Source organism: Lactuca sativa, chromosome 8 (genome assembly GCF_002870075.4).
Source record: "Lactuca sativa cultivar Salinas chromosome 8, Lsat_Salinas_v11, whole genome shotgun sequence".
NCBI lineage: Eukaryota > Viridiplantae > Streptophyta > Magnoliopsida > Asterales > Asteraceae > Lactuca > Lactuca sativa.
The window spans coordinates 236,145,128-236,166,175 of NC_056630.2; the positions used below are offsets into that span (position 1 = coordinate 236,145,128).

At 30.3% G+C, this 21,048-nt stretch overlaps 1 long non-coding RNA gene across 3 annotated transcripts; it reads left to right on the forward strand.

The window, feature by feature from the left end:
• Positions 1-939: 939 nt before the first annotated feature.
• LOC111881502 (uncharacterized) lies at positions 940-20,727 on the forward strand. 3 transcript variants are annotated; one of them, XR_002846839.3, is made up of 4 exons: positions 940-1,930; positions 2,131-2,186; positions 18,695-18,744; positions 18,859-20,727. It is a non-coding gene; the product is annotated as an uncharacterized LOC111881502 (long non-coding RNA). The 3 variants fall into 3 exon arrangements; XR_002846841.3 differs by having other exon boundaries at positions 18,704-18,744; XR_002846840.3 differs by lacking the exons at positions 18,695-18,744; positions 18,859-20,727 and having other exon boundaries at positions 2,131-2,385.
• The last annotated feature ends 321 nt before the right edge of the window (positions 20,728-21,048 follow it).

The following is a 21,048-nucleotide window of genomic DNA, read 5'->3' on the forward strand; positions in this document are numbered from 1 at the left end:
TATGGTCATGTTTTCTTTCAATTTTAAGGTCCCTAATTCGATGGTGGTTGGTTCTAGACATTATCTCAAGCCATAGGAGGTGTTTAAGGGGCAATTTAACACCTTAAATGGTGTTTACGACCTATGAAGGAGGGTTTACGGTCCAAGAATGTGCTTGGGCCGTAAACTCATGTTTACTCCCAAAATGATAAGATTTTGGTGTTCTAAACTCGTACATGCAAGTCCCTAAGTCATAGCTAATCACTAGGAGTGATTTGGAAGGGTTTTGGGGCTTCAAAACCCCATTTATGGGTGTTTGCGGTTTGGGGTTGTTCCTGGGACTTAAACACAAGTTTTGGATACTTTTGGATGATTTAAACACGGATTTGCATGCTAAACAAGCTAAACTACAAGCTAGGATAGATCACTTACCAATTTGGAGCTTGAAAGGGGTGTTTTTGGATCAAAATTTGCTTGTAGAGAGAGTGTAGAGAGAGAGAGAGAGGGTGTTAAGAGTGGAAAAAGCTTCAAATGGAGGTACACTCACCCTTATATAGGGTTTGAGTTTGTGGCCCGGTGGAAATCTACCCGATACCGATGTTAAACGGAGCTTATGGTCGCACCCGGTTAAGTTGTCGTAACCCGACGTGGTCAAGAATTGGAAACTTTTAAAAATAATATCGAGGGTGTTTCGCATGTTTCTAATGCGTTTGGACACTCATGAAGTCATAATAAAAGTCTCAATTTAAATAACCTAATCCAAAATGTTAACGGAACAATTCGATAAAGACGAGTTTTATTGACAGAAACGGGTTACAGTGACGGAATAAATTTCAGGTTGTCACAATATATATATATATATATATATATATATATATATATATATATATATATATATATATATATATATATATATATATATATATATATATATATATATATTTAACGTCAAAGGAGCCCGTTCCCACCTTCAATTGCTTCGCTTTTCTCTAGTCACATCGACCTAGATGTAGAGGAAGACCAACAAATGGAGTCGTTTGACCATATGATGTCTCACTCCGTCACTGCTTATGTGTGTTTCTTGCGTGATAGATGCGGAAGCGATAGGTAGGTAAGCAAGGCGGAGGGTCGGGTGGCTCTAGCACTCCGGCGGCAAAGACAGGCCACCCTTTTAGAAGCGTTGATACAACTGACTGGCGATCGGTCACCACTACCACTAATCTCCTTCTTCCACCGTTGCTTACGGTGTTCTCTTTTTCCTCTCCCAATGAAATTCATTCTTTACAGGCATCCCTTTTGATCTTCCAACTTTTATCTCTCCGTCTATTCCACACTATCTGGGTTTATTTCCGGATCTGACTTCATTTTTTTTGTTCGTTTCCGACTTCTTGGGGTTTATCCTTCCGCCTTGTCGTCAAGTGAGGGTTTATCGATTAATTTTACCGTCCGTTTTTCATTTCGATTTTCTCCATAAGGGTAACGTTTCACTTAAGGATTTATTTTCCCTTTTTTGAAATCGCAATTGGACTTGAATGGCTGCTGGTCACCAGATATATAATAATCTACTTCTTGTCTGATGGGTCTATTTCTTTTTCTTTTATTTGATTGGTTTTGATTTCTGTTTGCTTAAGTAGCTTTCAGACCATCAGCAAGAACAACTGTAGTCTCTACCTGTGGAGCTTTGGGAATCATGAAGAGATAACGTCGAAGTTATCAACGTCTCTCAATTCCTGTGGATAAAAACCCTCAAGGCAGCTTCAGTCGAGGACATGATTCATATAAGAGCATCGTCTTCCTTTTTATGACTTTCAAATTTCAGTTCTTATCCTTATGGCACCATATTTGTGCTTATGTTGGCTTTTTTTTTGGGCTGTTTGAATCTCAGATTGTTAATGACTTCATTTGAAGATCATTGAGCTTAGGATTCCAGTTTGTTAATAGGGTGATAAAGGTATTGGAAGAATCTGGAATCGTATGCTAAGTTTGATTAGACGTTGAAACATTTTCCCACCAACTGTTTGTTAAATTTTTTACTGAATTCTCATATTTTTATGTGGTTTGTAACTGATACTGATCATTTATTGGTTTATGAGATTTATTCAAATAAAGAAATCAAAGAATAAAATATTGGTTTTTGTTTTTGAATCCCAGGTACACCTTTGGCAAATGTTATTTTTTGGAGCGAGCTTTTGACTGATACTATTAAGGTTAGTAATATAATATTGCACATAAAAATTGATTAATTGTTTGCGTATTAGATTTGTGATTTTCTTTGTGGTTATTCACTTGTTTGTATAAATAAGATTTAAGGGCCTTACGAGGCTAAGTGTATTCTTTCATGGAAATTGAAATGATGATAAGTAAGATGTGCTATGTGCGAGAAATGGTCTGGTATAATTAAAGTGATGATCCTCCGATGAACACGTAACAATTTAGTTTTTTTTATTGAGAAAATCAACATACGGTGTTGTCGAATACTTTCCACAGGTATAGTTTCAGTATATATACTTATTGCATTATAATTTTGGAATTTAAATGTTTTAAACTTTTTAATTCTTTTTTCAAACGTATAATCAGAGGCTAAGTGTATTCTTTCATCACAATTCTAACATTTTTGTTTATTATTCTTAAAACATTGTTTTTGAGCTTGATATGTTTAAGTAGTTTGAGTTTTCTTGACCGTTGGAGCTATCTTAAATATAGTTTTTTTTTTTTTTTCTACTTTTACTTTTGAAGTACTAGCTTCATTCTTTTATCAAGATGGTCATAACACGAGGATCTTTTTAATTATAAGGATTCATTATTATTATCAAGATGGTCAAACCACCTGGTGGTCGTGTTGTAGAAGAATGAAGACAAAATAGTCGTGAAAAAGGCCATCGTCATGTCATTACGACTAACCTGTCATGTCGTAATGAACGCACTAAACAACTTAATGCCTTGTGCTCTTAATCCTTCAAGCCAAGCAAACAAGGTTTCAATAAGGCTTTCTCCATCTCAAAATACTATAAAATTCATAGTTGTTTTGATATACATATCCAAGGCATGTTCTAAACACCAGCTAGGTCAAAATGAATGGAAAATGAGATCAACTCTCATGTATAGAACTCAAAGCTCACTAGTATTATAGATCTAGGACAAAGGGATAAAAGGGAGTGTCAAGAACTCATAAATTTGTGAACTTTATAAGTTTCCAACACTCAAACACCCTCAAAAAGTGAGAAAAATGAACCAAACCCTAAATCTAAAATGCTTGAGAAAAAAAGATAGGAACTTGAGGACTTACAAGAGCCCTAATGTAACTCAAGATGATGAGGGAGTGGCTCTCTAGCGGAGATGATGTACCAATATTCCTTATCTTTTTCTTCAAGGCTTCAAATTACCCAAAAAAAGGGCTTAGAGATCAAATACGGAGGATTAGGATTTCTTCAAGGAGAAGGGAAGTGAAAGAGGTTGAGGTTGTGTAAACCCTAGCCGCTCACTTCCCTTAAATATGGGACAACTTCGAAATTAGGGTTTTTCACGCAAAGGTTGTCACGTCGTGACCAGCATGTGTGTCACGTCGTGAGAGCCAATAAGATGCGTGTTCCTCATCGAGCACCGTCAGTCGTGACACAAATGTACTCACGTCATAACTAAGGATTCAATCCTTAAAAGCTAAATAATTATTCAAAGGTGATGCTTACCTTGAACTGGGTGTTACAATTCTCGCCCACTTGAACTAGATTTCGTCGTCGAAATCCTCAGCTACAAATAGATATGGTTAGTGCTCGTGCATCTCTGACTTGGGCTCCTAAGTCCACTAGGAACCCTTCTGATTCTGCCATTAAACGTTGACTAAGGGCACCACCTTTTTATGCAAGGCCTTCTTCTTCTTATCCAGAATAGCCATCGGCTTCTCCACATAATTCAAGTGCTTATACACCTGAATGTCATATATTGGGACCACCGCTATATCATCAACCAAGGACTTCCGAAGCTGAAATACATGGATGGTAATATGAATCTGACTAAGCTCCTCATGCAAATCCAACCGATAGGCCACTTTGCCTATCCTTGCCACTACTCCTAAAGGTATGATAAATCGGGGGCCAAACTTGACCTTCTTCCTGAAGCGTATAACACCCTTCCATGATGATATCTTTAGTAGAACCACGTCCCTAACCTGAAGATCCAACTCAGGCCTTTGCCTATCAGTGTAACTATTATGCCGGCTCTTGCTATCTATAACCTCTGCCTGATTTGATGAATAAGTTTTTTCGTTTGGAGAACCACCTGAATCCTCCTTATTACCCTATGACAGACCTCTCCCTGATAAATTGGAGTACGACACTTCCTCCCATATAAAAGCATGTACGGAGGTGCACCAATGTTGGAATGATAGATGTTGTTGTAAGAAAATTCAGCTAGGGGAGGTATGAGTCCCACCTCCTACCGAAATCAATGACACAAGCCTTGAACATATCCTCGAGTGTATGAATAGTCAACTCACTCTGGTCATTAGTCTGACGGTGATAACTGGTGCAGAAGTGTAGTCTCGTACCTTACTACTCGTGAAAACTTTTTCCCTTGGCACACAACACACGACTGGATTTCCTCGGGTTTGTTTGCCTATAGCACAAAGTCGTACCTCCTCAAACCAACCGCATTATGTCGACATATACAAGCAGATAAACAATAGCCATCAATACAGATAATCATACAAATTTACCAATCTAACATATTACTTTATTATACCAATTTCCAATACAAAATGACACATACATCAATATAAAGTATAATGAGAAAACTCACCTTCCAGCCTAGATGATATGAACACTGATCACAGATCCTATAACCAACACTACATGTCACTTATACATCAAATAAGGACCACATCTCAAAACTACAACCCAAAACCCAAAACTTGACTTGAAGTCAAACCTAGTCTAAAAGTCAATGGTCAATGTCAAAGTCAACACTCAAGAGTTATTCAGCTAGTTGCCACATCGTGACCCCCTGTTGGTCACATCATGGCAGAATGAAGACAAAGTGGTCATCAAAACATGGCATCGTCACGTTACTCCGACCAACTCGTCACGTCATGAATAACAAACTGAACAACTTAATGTCTTACGCTCCTAATCCTACAAGCCAAGCAACCAAACTTTCCAAAAGGCTTTCTCTATCTCAAACTACCAGACATGCATGTCCAATGAATGTCCTAAACACCAACTACGTCAAAATGAAAGGAAAATGAAATCAAATCCCACGTATGGAACCCAAAGCTCACTAATATTCCATATATGGGAAAATGGATACAAGGGAGTCACAAGAACTAATAAAATTGTCAACTTCATGAGTTTTCAACACTCAAACTCCCTCAAAAGGTGAGGAAAGTGAACCAAACCCTACATCTAACATGCTTGATCTAAAAAGACAGGAACTTGAGGACATACATGAGTCCTAATACAACTCAAGATGATGAGGGAGTGGCTTCCTAGCTGAGATGATGCACAAAAATGCCTTCTCTTCTTCTTCTTCTTCTTCTAGTATTCAAATCATCAAAAAAGGGCTCAAAGATCAAATATGGAAGAATAGGGTTTCTTGTGGGAGAATGGATGTGATGGAGGTTGATGGTGTGCAAACACTAGCCCCTAACTTTCCTTAAATGGGGGACCAACCTCAAAATTATGGTTTTCCATGCAAAGGCTATCACGTCGTGACCAACATATGTGTCACGTCGTGATAACCAATGAGATTGGCGTTCCTCACGGGGCAACGTCCTGTCATGACAAAAATGTGCTCATGTCATGACTAAGGCTTCCATCCTTAAAACACAAATAATTATTTAGAAGTGATGCTTAAACGGGTGTTACATGATAAGTTATTGGTGTGAATTATATATCGACATAAAATTTTATATAGGATAATGATTATATTATAACACAAATTAGGGGATATGCTTGTCTGAACATGGACGTGAGGATAATGAGCTTGAAAATGACAAACACCTAATCATAGATACTATTCTAAACAACATAAAATCATATATATATATATATATATATATATATATATATATATATATATATATATATATATATATATATATGACATCCCCAAATTAACGATCATTTTAAAATTTTAATTTATGCTTATTTTAAAATCAGAGTATCATTTTTAAAGAACAATGTTGCAAAATTTGTTCCCAAAAAAAACATGATAAATATGTTATCAAATCATTTCCAAAGAAATGTATTTTATTTATTCTAAAACTTTGGGATGTCATCGTCACTACAAAAGCATAAACATAAACAGAACTTACATTCATTTACACTAGTGATCTACATCTCTTTAATCTCCCGGTGTAGTGTAGCTTTATATCGACACCTGTGATAGAAATAAATTGAGAGGGTCAGGTTGGGAAACCTGGTGAGTACATAGAGTTTTCAACCCACAATAATAAAGTTATTATGTTTAATCATCAAAAAATAAACCCAATTACACATTGTCAATATCTTCTTTATTTTTAAGTATCTTCCCTAAGAATCATCTATTCCTCATTATATATTCCTAAGGATTGTCCTAAAGAATGGGCACGAAGTCCATTGTTGTCAGGGTTTGTATAACAAGCACTAAGTCTATAGTTGCAAAGGCTCATCTAACCGACACTAAGTCCATAGCTGTCAGGGTTTATCTCATTTATTGATTGTATTATTTTAGGGAGTCCACCCACAATACAGGTCAATGGGTTTTTAGAGTACCCAGGGTGAGGACATCGTTCACAAAACCCACAAGTTGTGAGCCTGCTAGTGTTCCACTAGACTCTCTAGAATAGTCTGTGGTTGTTATATGTAGTCTGCTAGATGACAAGACCATCGCTTTGGTCATTGCTTGGGTCATCGCTTGGGTCATCGGTTCTCACTATTATTTACCACTCATATATCATCGCTCATCATTCATCTCAATCTACCCATCTTTGACCTGTCATAATTATAGGTATAAAATACATATACAGTTTAAAACAATTAAAACATGTATATTTTTGTTCATCCAACATAAATATTAAGTACACATATAATATGCACACATAGCATGAAATTTATATTAAATACTTCATATCTATGTGTAAGATAAAAGTAACTATATGCTCACTTGTTAAAGTGATGACTCCAAACTTGGACAGCGCTCCGCTTCTTAATATAATTTCCTTCGATGAAACTAAATATTATTACCACTAGATTTTAGTCTAATGTTTCTCATGACTAATTACTAGTTTTAGTATTATTATTTATATAAGTGTTTGGCAATGCTTTTCAACCACTATGTACAGACAAGGCTAGACATAAAACACCAGAGGGCAGGACCATCTTGGCATATAGCACTTATGAAATCCAACAAGCCTATACGGCCCTTTAAACCAGATTCCCTATACGGCGAGTAGTTAAAAACTATATATTAACACTTTTTATTTATATATATATATATATATATATATATATATATATATATATATATATATATAAAGTTTATAAGTTCATAATAAGGATAATAAATTTAAACATAACCTAAACTTAAAGTAGGGGTAAGCATAACTTACTTACAAGGGGGTTTTAGCTAGTAGCCAAGCTCTGCAAGGGCATAACTTCATTGATGAATCTTTCTAAAAAGATTCTTGAAGCGCTTCTATGCTCATCTTACTATACTAAAACTACAAAAAGAGAAGTCAAATCACGAGGGACCGAAATGCTCGGGAGATAAGAAGAGAAAGACTCTTGAATCAAGAGAATGGTGCAAGAAGTAGGAGAGCCTAGAGGCTCTTATTTATAGTAATTAAATTTTCAAAAATTATCCTGTATAGTTACTTAATGACCTTATAGTTATATAAACGACCAAACACCCCTTTATAATACAATTTTTAATAGATTTAATGATATTTATACTAAACTAATGTGGAAAGTCCTCAACACTAGTCTTATAACGACCGCATCGTCGATACCTTTATATACATATATATATATATATATATATATATATATATATATATATATATATATATATATATATATATATATATATATATACACATGTATATATGATTTATACTTTATTTTAATATGTAAATATGCTATTATAATTTATAACTCATTCATAGTAACTCTGTTTTTGACGTTCTTTATATTTTTATTTTTCATCAATATTTTTATAAAATTAAATGACTTTGCTAAAATCATAACTCTCTCAAACGGACTCAATTTGTGGCATTCTTTTTCTCAACATTCCTATTTTAAGGAATACTATGATTTACGTTTTGGTGTCATTAGCTAAAAGTCAACCATTCTCTTTGTAGCTTTTTATGTCACATATTCCTTGTGTGCGGGTGACTTTTATATCTTATAAAAATAATATCTAATTCATAAGGATTCACATTTCGAAGAAATTTATATTTTAGGGATCGGAAAAGACGTGATATTCGCCGCATCACGTGGGACGACATAATTATAATTAATATATAAATTGTAGGTGTTGTATATTCAAATTATAGTCTTTCATAAAATTACTTCATATATAGATGAAATATTTAACTTGGTCTTTTATCAATATGACTAGCTAGTTTGTTTGTAAAACTAAAATATATTGAATGATAAATATTTTGATTTTGCCAATTGAATATCATTTTAATTATTTTAACATAAATAATTCAAAAAAATCTTACCTTTTTGAACCCCGCTCGATAAAAATAAATGCCCAAAAAATACTAATGACATCATACTATATTATAAATAAATCACTTTTTCTTTCACCGCATTCATTGGAAACTCGCTACTATTCATATTTCCATATAATATACTTGATTTATTAACATAAATATCTTTTTAGTTGTAAACATTATTATAAATGAAAGACTTTCTGACTTATCAATATAATATACTTACTTTGTTAACTTCAATATATTGTTAAATAAATAACCTACATTAATATTATCAAATTATCTTAAAATTTTAATTTAAAATTAAAAACCTAAAGTAAAATATCAAATAATGTTTTTTTTATATTGAATATATATATATATATATATATATATATATATATATATATATATATTAATAGTTAAATGGAAAACATTAAATATAATAAATATAAAAGAACTTAAATCTATGAATGAAATTAACTAAAAGGTGTCTGAAAACTATATTTTATAATAACTAAAATTCAATTAAATAGTTTTTAAATTAATTTATAATAACAATAGTTGAAAATGATAGAAACTTAGAAATTAAATTATGTTACATTACAAACAGTTGATAATTAAAATAATCAACATGATAAAATTAAAACACCATCAATTTTTTTTAATTAATAAATCATAACAATAGTAAGTTGAAATATTTGACAAATATAACTAATGTTATACACACATAAAACAAGAGTACAGAACATTAAATTATTTGATTTTAATAAGTGTTATTTTATCTATTGTTCAAATTAATTATAATTTTATATAAAGTAAATGTAATAATTATTATTTTATAGTTAATATAAATGACATAAAATTTTCAATAACATTAGATTACCAAAAGTTTTAACTTTTCAATTTCTTTCTATCAATAATTTATAAGTTTGTTAATAAGGTTAAATGAATATCAAACAAATCGTATATAAACAAAATTTCAATATTGAAAGAATATATTTAAACCTACTTATAGATTTATGTTTTTAATTTTTAACATATTTTACTTAATTTATTCGTATTAATATGTTGTTTTCATGCAAACCATTATCATTTTAAAGCTACAACTTTTGAACAATTTGTATAGAATACTTACAGGGTCAACTTAAATGTAAATTTTAGTTCAACTTAAATAACCAAGGAATATATATTGTAAATAGTGATAAATTGTAGTATCTTTCTAATAATGATTATAAGTTAGTTAATAAGGTTAAATAAATATCAAACCTAAAGTGTAATCATAAAAAACTAAATTTTAATATTAAAGTAATATCTCTACTTCTACTTATAAGGTTATGTCTTTAACTTTTAACATATTATACTTAATTGATTAGATTTAATATATAGTTGTATGCAACCATTATCACTTTTGAAGCTACAACTTTTGAATAGTTTTGACAAAAAACTTAAATTGTTAATTTAAATATAACATTACAGTGTCAACTTAAATATAAATTTCAATTTCCACTTAAAAACCGAAAGAATATTTTGTGAATAGTTAAAAGTGATAAATTGTGGTGCTAAGTGCAAAAACTAAATTGCACTCTCAATTTAACTAAAATATTTCCTGATGATATTTTTATAATCGTTAAAAATAACTGTTTATAAATGATTATATTGTTACCTCTAAAAAAACAATGTTTGATGTTTTAAATAATTACAATGAGAGAAGATAAAACATTTAGCAAATAAATTTTAAAAAATTAATTATCAACAACAACTATAAATAACATTAAACTATATCTTATATTTAATTGAATTCATGAATAACCCGCAGGTGGAGGTCACTCAAACAATTGACATTATGTAGTTTTAACAGGTGTATATATTACATATAATTCAAAATAACCAATATATCATATCAACTTATCATACGAATTATTATATCAAATTTAACAACAACGTTATTGTTACATTTAAAAAAAACATATATTTGTAAAGATTTCAACTATATAGGTGTTTCTGCGCAACGTGCGAGCATTCGCCTAGTGTTGTGTATAGGAGAATGATCATCATATAATCATATCATATCATATTCATATTATATTATAAAGGAATCATTTTTTCTTTTCACCACATTCATTTGAAACTCCCATACAATTTTCCTTTCACCACATTCATTTGAAACTCCCATGACTTTTCAATTTCTTTCTAATAATAATTATAAGTTAGTTAATAAGGTTAAATAAATATCAAAGCTAAAGGTTAATCGTATATAAAGTTTATTTCAATATTAAAATAATATATTTACTTCTACTTATAAAGTTATGTTTTTTTTTTTTTTTTTACTTTTAACATATTATACTTAATTTATTAGTTTTAGTATAATATTGGATGTAAACCATTATCATTTTAAAGATACAATTTTAGAACAATTTGTATAAAATACTTAAATTATTAATTTAAATATAACATTACAGGGTCAACTTAAATAAAAATTTTAGTTTAACTTAAACAACCCAAAAAATATTTTGTAAATAGTTATAAATGATAAATTAAAGTGTCTTTTCTAATAATGATTATAAGTTGGTTAACAAAGCTAAATAAATATCAAACCTAAAGTGTAATCATAAATAAACTAAATTTCAATTTTAAAATAATATCTTTACTTCTACTTATAAAGTTATTTCGTTAACTTTTAATATATTATAATTTGTTTATTATATTGAAAATGTTGTTGTATCTAAACCATTATCAGTTTAAAGCTAGAAATTTTGAACAGTTTACACAAAATACTTAAATTGTAAATAGTTAAAAGTGATAAATTGTAGTGATAAATGCAAAAACTAAATTGTAATCTCAATTTAACTAAAATATTTCCTAAATATATTTTTATTATCGTTAAAAGTTTCAAAGAAGTAGCTTAAAATAACTTACAATAACAATAGTTAAAAACAACTTTATAGAAATGATTATATTATTACCTTTAAAATAAACAAACAATGTTGATGTTTTAAAAAATTATAATGACAGAAATTAGAACATTAAGAAAATAAATTTTAAAAAATTAATTAACATTAACAACAACTATAAATAACATTAAACCATATATTATATTTAATTTTATTCATCTGTAACTCGTGGGTAGAAGTCATTTAAACGATTGACTAAATTACAATATTAAAATTTCATATTATATTTCTGTTTATAAAATTATGACTTTAAATTTTTAACATAATATATTTAACTTATTAGGTTAAATATGTTGTCGTATGTGAGCAACTATCGTTTTAAAGTCACAACATTTGTAAAATTTACAAGTTGATGCAAAATACTTAAATTATTAATTTCAATATAATATTAAACAATTAATTTAAATCAAAATTTCAGTTAATCTTGAAAAAACTCGGGAGACTGTTTTATAAATAGTTAAAGATTATAAATTATAGTTTTAAACCTAAATTGTAATCCTAAATTAAAAAAAACCATGAAACTGTTTTTCATAATCATTAACAATTTTCAAATAAATAGCTTAAAAATAACATACAATAAAAATAGTTAAAAGTAATATTATATAAAAAAACTGTAATATTTTCTTTGAAAACAAAAACAATGTTTTTTTGTTTTAAATAACTACAATCATCGAAACTAACAATATTCATCAAATAAATTTTAAAAATATTAAATTTATGAAACAAAATTAAAATAATTAACAGTTTTGAAATACGTTATTTTAAATAACTTACAACAACAATAGTTAAAATTAAATTATATACAAAAATTATATTGTAGGCTTTAAAAACAAAAACATTGTTCGATATTTTAAATGATTATAATGATAGAAATTAAAATCTTGAGCAAATAAACTTTTTTTAATTAATTAATCATAACAACTATAAATATCATTAAATCATATATTATATTTAATTTTCATTCATAAGTAACCTGCACGTAGACGTCATTAAGACACTTAGGAATATATAATTTTAAAAGATATCTATATTATCATATAATTCAAAACAAACAATGTTTATATCAACTTATTTTAAGATTTACTATATAAAAACTAATAACAATGTCATTAATATATTTAAAAAACATATATTTGTAAAAATTTGAAATATATTATTGTATTATGCGCAACACGTGAATATTTGTCTAGTTTTATTATAAGACAAAATAGGGGATAGACTTGTATGAGCAGATGTACAAGAGAATATTGAGCTTGAAAATGACAAACATCTAACCATAAATACTCATCTAAAACGTTTAGAATCACATATATATGAATCATACATGCCCCACATAGTTATTATACATAGTTATTATGAACCTTCAATATTATGTAAATATTATTTATCAAAGTCGGTTATACATACATATATTAATGTCCACTTGCCTTTTCAGTTTCCCCATTAAACTTCATTTGCTTTTACATTATTTACTCATAAACTAATTTTTGATCTAAAAGTTTTCACCCCTAATAACTTTTAAGTTAAATTATAAGTATGCTATAAGTTTTGATTTTGGTCGCTTACAGTATTTAAAACTTACGTTTTTCGTCTCTTACATAATTTGTTTTTACTGTTTTCATTTTTAGTAATATGACTTTTTGTTATTACGATTTTTAATTAATTTTCATTTTTGTATTGTACGAATGAAAATCTATTTTCAAACCATATTTTTGTCTGCATCATCCATACATAATTGTTTCGATCGAAACTATATTTTATACTTTTATTGTTCACTCTGTAAATGTGTTATTTGCCACAATACGTGGGGCCACAGAATACGAGTTCTGCGTCGGACATTCTAGTTATAGCCTTTCATAAAAGTATTTTATTTATAGATAGAAATACATCGAAGGATAAATATTTTTGATTTTGCAAATTGAATATTATTTTAATGTCTTTAACCTAATTTATTCAAAAAATACTTATCATTGTGAACCTTGCTAGATAAAACACATGTCCAAATAATACTAATGACATATTGTGTTTGACAAGAGGGAATATCTAAAAATCTAATTGTTAGCAAATAAATTATGTAATAGAAAATTAAGGGTTTCTAATATCTATCTGATAAGCTATAAATATGAAATATAAACCAACATTGAATAATATATTGGAGAATGGTTATATTATAAAACAAACTAGGGGATATGCCCAGAGACGGGGCCAGAATTATAGAATAACGGGGCTTATATTTAAGAATATGAAAATACAATCTTTACCATTTTTTTTTCATTTATTTAACCATGCTACGATAATTGTATATGACCTAACTTGATGTTTAGCTGGATAACTTAAAACTGAATGTTGATTTCTAAGATAACGATCAAAGTATCTAACTTTAAAGCATTTAAATATAAAATATCATTTTTTTTCGGATTCAATATTAGTAATTCGATATTACTATTATTTTTAGGTTCTAAGGGTGTATTATGATCATCTTCCTTAATTAATATTATTAGTAACAAAATTCATTTATCGATAATGAATACGTGCTTTTGGTTTTTAAAAAGTAATCTTTGTTTTTTTTGGACTAGGAATATAAAACACCAAATTAACAATTATAATGATATTTTAATTACAAATTACAAAAAAAAATTGAATACATATAATAAATTTAAAGATTTGGTTTGTCATTAATCCGAATATAACATAGACATAAAAATATTAAGTAAATTTATATGTAAAAAAAATATTAAAATATCATGTCCAAGTCAATTGAATTCATTAGTAGAGGCGGTGGGTTTTCATTTCATAGTGTATATTTATGTGTGGCTTTATTTAAACAAAAGGAGATGATAAGATTAGGGAGGGGGGGGGGGGGGGGGGGGGGGCTGCATATCCGTCTGCCCCGGTATTGGCTCCGCCATTGGATATGCCCATGCAAACTCGTGAGTGAGGATATTAAGCTTGAAAATAACATTGATGTGTTTCTTTGATATAAAAAAACATATATTTTTATAGTTGAAGAGAAAGGTTAATTACATAGTAAACATTACATTATCTTGAAAAAATAAATAAACATATCGAGATGTTAATTTTCTTCTTGAAAATTTCTTAAATGTTTTATGCTTCATTACGATAGTCAATAAAGAAACTCATACATCACGTATTAAGTAAATACTTCATATAAATCATAATTAATTGTTCTATTGATTGCATTTAATTAACGTGGTGTGTAGACTAAAACTTGTTATCCAAACTTAAAATTATGGATGTTGATATCATGTATCATTTCTTATAAAAAGTTAATATTAGTGTACACTATCACTTACCCTAAAATTTCACTTCCATCAATCCAATTAACAATAGCGTATCCATAAATGGCTAACTTCAACTATTTGTAATAGGGTTGAATTTGACATAGAAAATTAGCATGCTTTGAACATGGATCATGAAAATATAACAAACATACAAACATCATAGATGCAATTCCACAACAGAAAATTGCACCGTCAAAATGATTTGGACTAGCTTTTTATGGTGCTTCAATGTGGAGTTGGTTTTAATATAGAACTATTTGATAATCTCATACAATTATAAAAATATATATATATATATATATATATATATATATATATATATATATATATATATATATATATTCGATAGTAATATAATATGTTCGGTGGGAATAATATTTTTGAATGCACTTATATAAATTTTATATTTTCCAATGTTGAAACACAATAACATTAAAATCACATCGCAAAGAACTCCAGAAGGTCTATCTAAACTTTTCAATCATTCATGTACTCTTCTAGCACATTAATTTTTACCTTGATCCTCTCACCAAGAGAATATAGCAACTCCATTGAAGATTGAATAAGCTTCGTATAAAGGGTCATTGACTTGTACATTAATATTTTTACCATGAATGTACTTGAAGAGACTGGATACAAACGAGTTTCTACAAACTATGCATCTGCTCATTACTAAATTTTATTGTTTCTTATAAGGTTGTTAGTGTACTTTTTCTTCGTTATCATATGTGATATCTTGACATATGAAAATCATAATTTCTTGTTTCGAGCAGAAGGTAGACATTATGTACAACACAAAGTCTGACTTGATATGAAGAAAATGATCATGTTTATATAGTAACTATCGTATTAAGGAACCAAGTCACTTTCATGCAAGTTAAATTACATGGTTATAATTAAAGAAGGAAATTACAAATTCTCTATTCAAAATGGTTGACTTCTTACATGGGCGTTGTGAATTAGTTTCGCTAATTGGAATAAATGAAAATGAAAGGAAAACCCTTGTTGATGTGAATTATAATATCCTTATTCCCGGTATTTGATTTAAATCTAGTTTTAATTTGGATAATTCACTGAAAAACTAAAATATGGAATTAATTGCAAGAAGTATGACATGCTTCTTATGGGTGCAGCGTGCTCCAACCCAAGGGCTGAACAACTTTTTAGGGTTTAGGGCTATTTTAGACCCTTAACTCTCTAGGTTTGAATCATTTATGCTCTCCTTCAACCCTACAGAGATCCTCCATAAAACCTAACCCTTTTTCTCACCTTTTAAGCATTATATCACCTTGGATACTCATTTTGCCTTAGTTTATGCTTAAATCTTGAAGAACAAGATCTTGCTTGGTGCATTGAAGTGGAGAACAAGTGTAGATCCGAAACTTTTTTCTCCTCTCTCGGACCTTTGTGAGTCTAAAGCTTCAAACATTCCTTGTTGTTGCTAGATCTTTAATTATGTCAATTTATGTATCTTTTTGTCCCCGTTTGTCGGTGATCTTGTGGTTAAATGAACTCTATCACCATGTAAGCACTTCATGTTGATTTTGGAGCCTTATGGACTTATAAAGTTTTGACCTTTAGCCTTACCTTAATGCCATGCAAATCTTGGCGGTGTGTTAGGTCTTTTGGAATGCAAAAGGCTAGATCTTGGTTGTTCTGGTGTGTCTTAATGGAAAAAATTGGAAACTTTATCTATTTAGACCTTGTTAGAGTCCATATATGGAGGGTGGGGTGGTAACTTAAAGGATTAGCTCATAAACCCTTATGAAGAAGGCTTTAGTAAGATGCTTGTATCCTTGTGAGTGTGATATCCTCTAATTTTCAGAACCAAAAGACCTTTCTTTACACTTTAAAAATCATGATACTTCATTTGCAGAAAATCCCAGTATATAAAATATGTTTGAGAACAATGAATGGCTCAAATAAAATCCTAAGGATGTCATAACTAAAACAAATACATAAGTTTCGGTGTAAAGACCTAATGATCCTAAACACTATTATAGGTTGTCTATACTCTACGTTCCTAATTTCACACATTCTTTGAATAAAACTACCCAATATCAAACTTGATTGAATTATGAATCTATAATAAGTCTTATTTCATTAACGGGCGAAGACTACAAGGCTTCCAATACCAACACTATCATATTTCACTATATATTTACTACAGAGTATTTAAGTATTAATATAATTTTTTCCTCACTAATAATACTTCCATTATTATTATCATGTAACTGTATCATATATGCATCTTAACACATGTAGAACCATATCTGGTTCGCATATTGTACATTATCAATATACATCTAACACATATCCCAGGAAATAAGTGTATATTTCACATATGGCTTTCAATGGATATTTACTACTTTAATTAATACTTGTATTATAATCATTTACATGAAAGGGACTACACACTCACTTCACTTATGTGGATGACTGGTGATTTGGGTAGTGCTTTGCGTAACACCTTAACTTTTCTTTTTATGTGACATAAGTACGATTAATAATGAGTCTTAGTATAACTGTCCTGGTGACTAATAATAGTCTAAATTTTTCACTAATCCAAATGTCTATATCAAGATCTATCAAGTAAGGAATAACCAGGTAAGATCAGATTGGAGGTAGGGTCCGTTTGGTATAAATAGTATACTGTTTGGAAATCTCACTTTAAACACCTCATTAAATCTAGACTAGACATCATTCTCGTAAGTAGATCAATTAGTAAAATGACTTGGAATCACTAATAAATATTATTTATAGGTTCATAATAATGACTATGAACATAAATATAAGTTACATTTGAAATAAAATAAGTTTATCTTAACTTACATAAATTTTAGCTAAAACCAGGAAATTGCATGGGCAGAACTCCGAAACCGAAAACTCTATCTGTCCGACGCTTTGGGGCTTCGCTAAAGTAGCCACAAACTAGAAAGTGAAGGGATAGGGTTATGAGAGAGTTCTATAGGAATTGGGTGGAAAATAGTGAGGAAAATGAGTAGAAAATATAACTATTTATAGCAAGAATTTGCAGGGGCGCACCGGGCCTCTGGTCGGAAGAGTTGACATGGCTTCTGTTGAGTGATGCCACATCTAAGCTTTAGGGTGGGGCTGCGTTGACTTGTCAGAGCACGCCGTGTCTCTTTTCAGCATGCACGAAACTTTATTATTTTGCAAATATTAGTATCCTCTTAAAACAAGCTCATCCACGCGTAACTATTGACAAACACTGCAACTTTCATTTAGACTCTGTCGGCTAGTTCTCACTTTATTTTTAACTTATTATTTTTGAAGGCTTAGACTGGTAAAATCCATTTAAAAATCATATCCCATTCATACAACATCCATTCTCTACTTTGTTTATCTCACCTGATAAGTATTGACGAGATCTTTAACTCTCGTTTAGATTGTTTTTCCTAACAATCAATCGATCATAATTTTGGTTTTTGTGCTACACACTGCTATGCTAAAACTTTAAAAAATCATAACTTCTTCATAACAAGTCACATTTGGATGTTCTCTATATGCACGCGTTCTCTTTTACGGTTACTACGACGTTCATTTAGGTTACTTATGATAAGGATCAACTTCACTAGCTATCTTTGATTCATTATTTACAAAGCGCATAGTTGTGTTGCTTTAATTGCGAAACTTCGAAGAAACATAACTTCTTCATATGAAATCAGATTTATGCGCTCCTTCTACCTTCGAGATAATCATTATTACTACTACATCTTCAGCTAAGATTGTCTATTATATTTTAAATGTCTAACGCGAATCTTTAGGTGTTACAGTGAGTTAGGATGGCGTTATCTTGTAGCGAGCTGTTAGACAGGTAAACTAGCTTAGATACTTACATGTGTTACTATATTGTTGTTAGTTGTTTATTATTATAAACATGTCAACATGTCTTGTGGTCAGTTAAGGACAATCTAACTTTTTGTTGAAGGTCAAGAAACTTAAGGCATACCAGCTTTATGGTGAGGGCCAGGGGCGGATCGACTTTATGTTAAAGGCTGAAGGGATGAGCATCATTATGTTGAAGGCTAATGTCATTCCCCAAACCGGAACGACGGAAACATTCGGGAGCGGAGGACGTCATGCTCAGTATCACAACACATGCATCATAGTAATCAAAGTAACAAACAACGATTGCATTAATATTAAAGTGTTTACATGCATTTGATTCACAAAAGATTTACTCCAAAACTAATTAACAAAACAAAGACATGAAGCTACTATGCTCCATCTTCTGAATCACTGAGCGTGTACCTGTCTACTAGTTTCCTGAGAATGCAAGTTATTTTGAAATAGTAGATCAACATTTAAGCTTGTGAGTCCATAAGCATTTTTGTTATAAAAAGTATACTTTAAGTTCTTTTAGAAAAGTTCGCATGTTCCTCCAGAAAATACTATATTTTCTGATGTGATGAAAATAAGTAAAAACGACTCTTACAATTTCCTCTATGAGTACTTAATGGATACAAGTTATATACAATCTAGAGTAAACAGACAATCGATTGTGTGAATATGCCCTAAGCCCATAACCAAAAAAGGAACAAGAAATGAGACGGAAGTCACACATCCCATTGTTTGTTAGATCTTTATTGTATATAACCCTAGCGTATTCAATAGGTGCTTACAGAGTTAACTCTAATAGTTCTTTTATATTTGAAGAAAATATTCCTTAAGAATAATCATATATTTCCTTTAGTAAAAATGGTAACCACAATAGTTCTTTCAATAATCACTGAGTTTATACAAGCTAAATGTAATTTAAGATCGAACGGACAGTTAAATGTGTGAATCCACCCTAAGCCCACAACAAAACAAGGAACAGGAAGTAAGGCGGAAGTCACACATTTCACTGCCTATTGGATATTAATTATTGTTGGATAAGGTGTCTAAGTTTATAACTATTTCTGGTATGTACTTGACCCGTTTTGGCATGGTCCATTTGGGTTGCATGGCATCATGCATTTGGATAGACTAAAATAAGAGATATAACACTTAAGGTTTATTAATATATTATAAGTTCTAATGTATTAATAATATTATTTAGTATTGATCAAGAATTAATTTGGAATTAATTAGGTAATCAGAAGGAGACTAAGTAAATATATGGGTTGATTGTGTAAATCATCCATACTTATATAATAAGCTAATGCTTCATGGATTATCAAGTTGGGCTAAAACCCATAGGATGCTCCATGGATGCTCCATGGTGTTTATAGAACCCATGGGTCATGGAAATGAAAAGTCATGACAATTTGGGTTTACATGGTGTAACCCTAATTGTAACACACTATATAAGCTTAATGTTCTTCACCAAAATCAACCACTAAGAGAACAAGAGGGCATAGCCAATTTTAGAAGTGTTATATTTCTCTAAAGGTTATTCCAAGTGTATTTGGTGTTGTGTGAGACATTTGAGGCATCACACTTGAGGTGCTAGGTTCACAAGGTTCTCAAGGAATTCAAGCAACTAAAGGTATGTATTTCTTACTATCTTTTATGTTTAAAAGTTCCGCATGTACCCTAGATAGGTTATGAACCTTGGAAAAACAAATTCTCATGTATCATAGATAAAACATAGATCCAAGGTTTCTAGGGTTGCATGTAATCCATAGGAGTGTTTGAATGCTCAAAACCCTTCAATGGTATCAGAGCCTAGGCTTGTTTATTTGATACTTGATGCAAATTGTTGAGAAAACTCAGTTTTTGTGCACTTTGCAGTTTGAACTCGCCGAGTCGATGGGGGACTCGACGAGTCCATGAGTAAACTCATCCTACTCGTCGAGTAGGTTCTTGCACTCGATGAGAAGGAGTCCCAGAATGCAATTTTTCGAGTTTTGTTGCTGGAAATGGACTAGAAACATTACCTTAAACTGTTTTGGTGTTATAAAACTTGTTTTAGATGGTGTAATGGTTATGCTAATCCATTTTCAATAGCTATTATCAAAATTTCATGTTTTTATATGGTTAATTTTATGATTCTTGAAATTGTTGATATGCATGTTCATGAACTTATGAGTTTAGAAGATCATAGGAATTATTTGTAACTTGCTTATTAGTTTAGTACTTGATCATTATGTGTTGTAATGGAATCCATAATTTGTCCTCAAGTTATGGATTACCA